Below are 6,494 nucleotides of genomic sequence, written 5' to 3' on the forward strand. Positions count from 1 at the left end.
TATAATCCCTTACGTAATTTAAGTATGACCCTTTCCAAAAATATTTAGCTATTATTTCCACAGATGGCGCTGTGGGGAAGGGGCATTAACTTACAATATTGAATGGTTACACATAGTATAATAATATTATATTACATTAAAATCGTATATATATAATAAATAAACAATAAATAGTTGATATTCTATTTTTCTGACAAAAAATATCTTTTCACTTCGCTTCACTGGGAAACGAACCACAGAACTTCTGACAGCCCATCTGGTGCTTTTCCAATTAAGCTTTTAGACAGATAGAAAGAAAAAGCCTTTTTACAGAATTATACGCTATTCCAAGCCAGGTGTTACATTTATGATACTAGCAATTCAAAGGAATCTGTATTATCATCAGAGTAAATATAATTATTACCTTTACTCTGATGATAATACAGATTCCTTTAAATAGTTGTTAATTAATAATAAAAAATGACAGATACAGGTATAAAGTTCACATTGCCAAAGATTTCACAAAGAATTCGGATAGATTTCAAATGCTTCAAAAAGACTTGAATTATTTCACAAAGAATTCCGATAGATTTCAAAGATTGTACAAAGATTTCAATAATTACCCAAATATTAAAAATATTTCACGAAGATTTTAAACATTTAGCACAGAGTTCGGATTGATTTATTCCCGAATTTCACAAATATTACCACATATTTTGAAAAGATTTTCAAAGATATCATAAAGACTACAAAAAGATTTTAATGCTTTTCTAAGGATTTTAAATATTTCAAATATTACGATCGATTTAAAAGATTTCAATAATTTTCCAAGGTTTTGATAAAGATTTTAATCATTTCACAAATATTATCTGATGTTTTAAAAATATTTCAAATATTTCGTAAAGATTTCAGGAATATTTTTCAAAGATTTCAATGATTTCCCAAGGATTTCACAAAGATTTCAATAATTTCACAAATATTATCCGATATTTGAAAAATATTTCAAAGATTTTATTGATTTCCCAAAGATTTCGAATATCTCGCAAAGATTTGAAAGATATTTTTCAAAGATTTCAATGATGATTTCCCAGGGATTTCAAAAAGATTTCAATAATTTCACAAATATTATCCGACATTTCAAAAATATTTCAAATATTCCGCAATGATTTCAGAAACATTTTCCAAATATTTTAACGATTTCCCAACAATTTCCATTATTTCGCAAAGATTTCAGAAATATTTTTCAAATATTTTATTGATTTCCCAAAGAATTCACAAAGCATTCGTATATATTTAAAAGATTGCACAAAGATTTCAATAATTCCCTAAATATTGAAAATTTTACACGAAGATTTCCAATATTTAGCAGAGTTCGGATTGATTTATTCACGAATTTCACAAATATTAATATACATTTTGAAAATATTTTCAAAGATATCACAAAGACTTTAAAAAGATTGTAATGCTTTTCTAAGGACTTAAAATATTTCGGATCGATTAAAAGATTTTTATGATTATCCAAAGATTAAAAATATTTTACAAAAATTTCGAATATTTCGCAAAGATTTCAGAAATATTTTACGATTTTAATGATTTTCCAAAAATTTCATTAAGAATTCGGATGGATTAAAAAGATTTCACAAAAATTTCGAACATTTCACAAAGATTAAACAAAGATTTCAATATCTCTCCAAAGATTTTTAATATTGTACGAAGATTTCAAAAATTTACCACATATTTCGGATAGATTTATGAGATTTCATAAAAACTTTCATGGTTTTTTAAAGGTTTTACAAAGATATAAACGATTTTCTAAAGATTAAAAAATTTTTACAAATAATTCGCAAAGATTTTAGATAGATTAAAAAGATTTCACAAATACTTTAATTTATTATTTTACAAAGATTTCCGATAGATTTTAAATAGTGCATAAAAGAGTTCAATCATTTCCCAAAAATTTTAAATATTCAGCCAAGATTTCGAATAAATTAAAAATAACTCACAAACACTTCAACGATTTTTTTTAAGATTTCACAAAGATTTCCAAGATTGCCGAAAGTTTAAAAAAGTGTAACAAATATTTTGCAAAAATTACGGATAGATTTCAAAGATTTCAAAGATTGCAAGAATATTTCAATAATTTCCTAAATATTTCATAAGGATTTTAAAGATTTCCCAAAAACTTTAAAAATATGTTACAAAGATTTTAATGATTTGCCAAAGATTAAAAAGATTTTACAAAGATTTCGAATATTTCGAAAAAATTTTGGATAGATTAAAAAAATTTCACAAAGACTTAAATGATTTCTATAATTTCACAAATGTTACCATATATTTTCAAATATTTTCAAAGATATCAAATAGACTTTACAAAGATTTCAAGGATATTCTAAGGATTTAAAAGGTTTAAAATATTTCGGAAAGATTTCAGATAGATTTAAAAGATTTTAATTCTCTCACAAAAATTTTGAAAAGATTTCAAAGAGTGCACAAGGATTTCAATAATTTCACAAATGTTATCCGATATTTCAAAAATATTTTAAATTATTCGCAAAAATTTCAGAAATATTTTACAAAGATTTTAACGATTAATAAAGATTTAAAAGATTTTACAAAGATTTCAAATATTTCGCAAAAATTTCGGATAGATTAAAAATACTATATAACAATTTCCCATATATTTCAAAGAGAGCACAAAGATTTCCCAAAGATTTATAAGAGTTTACAAAAATTTCAAATGTTTCGCAAAGATTTTGGATAGATTGAAAAAGTTTCACAAAGGCTTCAATGATTTCAATAATTTTACAAATATTACCATATATTTTGAAAAGATTTTCAAAGATGTAACAAAGACTTCACAAATATTTCAATGAATTTTTCAGTATTTAAAAGATTTTAAGTACTTCGGATAGATTTAGGACAGATTTAAAAGATTTTAGTTATTTCTCAAATATTACCGAATATTTTAAAAATATTTCGCGAAGATTTCGAAAATATTTAAAAATATTTCACAAAGACTCCACAAAGGTTGGACAAAGATTTCAAAGATTTCACAGTGATTTCGATTATTCTGCAAAAATTTCAGATAGATTTCAGAGATTTCAAAAAGACACCTATTATGTCATAAAGATATAAGGATAAATTTAAAATACTTCGCAAACACTTTAATAATTTCTCAAAGATATCATACAAATTTCACAAAGATTTCAAAGATTTTGGATTGATTCAAAAAATTTCACAAATGCTTCTATTATTTTACAAATAAATCTATTATTTCACAAAGAATTCAGACAGATTTCAAAGATTCAACCAAAATTTTTAATATTTCCAAAATTTTAGAGAAAAATTTCAAAGATTTCGGATAGATTTAAACGAGTTCACAGACTTCAATAATTTTCCAAAGATTTCAATAATTTCACAAATCTGAAAAAATATGTCAAAAAAATATAATAAATAGGAAATGAACTGATTACAGAAAGATTAAAATGAATATTTAAGCCAAACAGGCCAATTTTATCAAAATAGTTGCATTTTCAACCAAGAAATATTATTCAGCAAAAAAAAATTAAGCTATTTCTTTATTTTATAGCAAACAAATGAATTTTCTACAAAAACAGACAAATTTTCGACGAAATAGATTAAATTCAAACCGAATAGTTTAAATTTCAACGTAAAAAGACGAGTAATCAAAGAAACAAAATTTTCTCAAACGAGTTAATTTTCAACCAAGGAAGATTTTCAAGTTAATTATAAAAAATTAAAGAACCTTGATGAAATTTAAACAAAAAAATAATTTCCTACCAAACAGTACAATTTTTAACCCGGAAATATGATTTTTCAACTAAGTAGTTGAATCTTCAACCTACAAAAATAAAATTTCAAACCAGAAACTGCATTTTCGCCATTAGGATTTTTAACAAAAAAAACTTTTTTAATAAAAAAATTGAAGCAATTGTTTGAATTAAAAAAAATGTTCAAACATAAAGATTAATTTTCTACTAAAACAGACCAATTTGTAATAAGATAGATTAAGTTTCAACCGAATAGTTAATTTTTAACCTAAAAAGACGAATTTTTATCAAAAGAGTTACATTTTCAATCAAGGAAGATTTTTCAGTTGAAAAAAAATTAAACCACTTTGTACACTTTTAAAACAAAAAGATATTTATCTACCAAACAGTGGAATTCCTAACCCAAAAATATGAATTTTTAACAGCAAACGTAATTTTTCAACCAAATAGTTGAATTTTTAACCTAGAAAAATTAAAATTTTAAACTAAAAGGTGCATATTCATCAAAAATTTTAACTTTCAAACAAGAAAGATTTTTCAGTAAAAACAAATTCAAGCCCATTTTTTAATTTTAAACCAGAAAAAAAAATTTTCAAAACAGAAGATTACTTTTCTACTAAAAGAGACAAATTTTCATCCAAATAGGTGAAATTTCAACCAAATAGTTCAATTTTCAAGCGAAAAAGATTTTTTCCCCACACAACAGTTGCATTTTTAAAAATATTCTCTTTGAAAATTAAAAATTTCTATAATTTGATAAGTATGGCTGTGCTGAAAGGAGTTTCTTAATATTCAAAATCAGCTCTAATTTTTTGCAGAGCTTTTGAAATTTATTTTTCTTTGACTGCCTGCTAGATTTGAGCTTGAAAAAGAAAGTTTTTTGCTAAATATTTATGAGTTCAAATGCAAATTTCGCTGAGAAAAGTTGGAGCTTTGCAAGAAACGTAGCTGCTAATTAGATCAACATGTTTCGCAACTAGGTCTGTATTTCGCAATGGAGAATAGTTAATGACTGGATGCAGCAAGAAAGTGCAGCTTTAGCGTGACAGATAAACGCGAGTCCGATGAAATTAGCCATCCAGAGTGTGATTAATCGACGCTATATTGGTGTAACGTGCTATAAACTATAAATGCCCTGCAGGGTTGTATTTTGGACCAGCACGACTTCAGGGTAGTTTATGTGTTTAGGGAGGCTTCAGTAAGATGGATTTATGTTTCGATCCTGAGCCACAGGCTTCATTATTTATTTATTTATGTCTTTATTTACTAGCAGAACGTGAAACGGGATGACTACAAAATCTCGAAAAATAAAATTCCAGGCCAAAAAATCCCCGAAAATGAAGGGACCCTGAAAAATTCCGAAAAATGACATTCCCTAATAAGGAAATTTCAGAACATCCAAATTCTTGGATAATGAAATTTCCGAATAACAAAATTCCAGAAAAATAAAATTTGGGGATAATAAAGTTACCGAATGATTCGCGAATAACAAAATTACCAAATAATAAAATTCCCTTTAGTTTATAATTTACCGAATTTGAAAATTCCCGACAGAAAATGTCCGAATTATAAAATTTCCAAACCTTACAATTAAGACTTTTTTATCTGTCAAATGAAATTATTACAATTAAAATTATATTACAATACAAATTTTCTGAATGATAAAAACTCTTTTTAATGGTTTATAATTATTAAAGACACTCAAAAATTCCCGAAAGTGAAGGTACATTGAAAAATTCCGAAAAATGAAATTCCCCAATAACGAAATTCCAGAATAACAGAATTCTCCAATAACGAAATTCCCGAAAAACAAAATTTCAGAATATGAAATGTTGGAATAATAAAATTACCGAATGATTCATAAATAATAAAACTTTTAAATAATAATATTCCGGACAGTTTATAATATTACCGAATTTGAAAATTTTCGACAGAAAATTGCCGAAACATAAAATACGGAAACTAGAAAATTTCTGAATTAAAAATTTTCAACCCTACCATTTAAGACTTTTTTATTTGCAAAATGAAATAATTAAAATTAAAATTACCTTAATATAAAAAACTTGCTTTAATTGCTTATATTTATTTTAAACACTAAAAAATTTCCGAAAATAAAGGGACACTGAAAAATTCCGAAAAATTAAATTCCCCAATAACGAAATTTCGGAATACAAAATTACAGAAAAATAAAATTTCTTAAGAATAAAATTACCCAATGATTTTCGAATGATAAAATTGCTGAATGATGAAATTCTACTCAGTTCACAATATTACCTAATTTGAAAATTTCCGGCAGAAAATTTCCGAATTATAAAATTTCCAAATCTAACAATTAAAACTTTTTTATTTGCAAAATGAAATCATTACAATTAAAATTATATTACAATAAAAGTTGCCTTTATTATAAAAATTTTTTTTAGTTCTTTATATTTGTTGCAGACCGTAAAAAATTCCCGAAAATGAAATTCCCCAATAATAAAATTCCCGAATAATAAAATTCTCGATTAACAAAATTCCTGAATAACAAAATTCCAGCAAAATAAAACTTCGGAATAATAAGATAATTGAATGATTCCCTAATAATGAAATTTTACAGTTTATAATATTACCGAATTTAAACATTCCCGGCAGAAAATTGGCGAAATATACCGAAACTAGAAAATTTCCGAATTATAAAATTTTTAAACATAAAAATTAAGACTGTTTTATTTGTAAAACGAGATG

General features: G+C 25.0%; 1 protein-coding gene across 13 annotated transcripts in view; it reads right to left on the reverse strand.

Annotated features, from left to right (window-relative positions):
- Positions 1 to 6,494, reverse strand: part of LOC117181543 (disks large 1 tumor suppressor protein) — a 1,257,521-nt gene that overhangs the window by 517,675 nt on the left and 733,352 nt on the right. The gene's annotated exons all lie outside the window — the stretch shown is intronic.

Source organism: Belonocnema kinseyi, chromosome 10, assembly GCF_010883055.1.
Source record: "Belonocnema kinseyi isolate 2016_QV_RU_SX_M_011 chromosome 10, B_treatae_v1, whole genome shotgun sequence".
NCBI lineage: Eukaryota > Metazoa > Arthropoda > Insecta > Hymenoptera > Cynipidae > Belonocnema > Belonocnema kinseyi.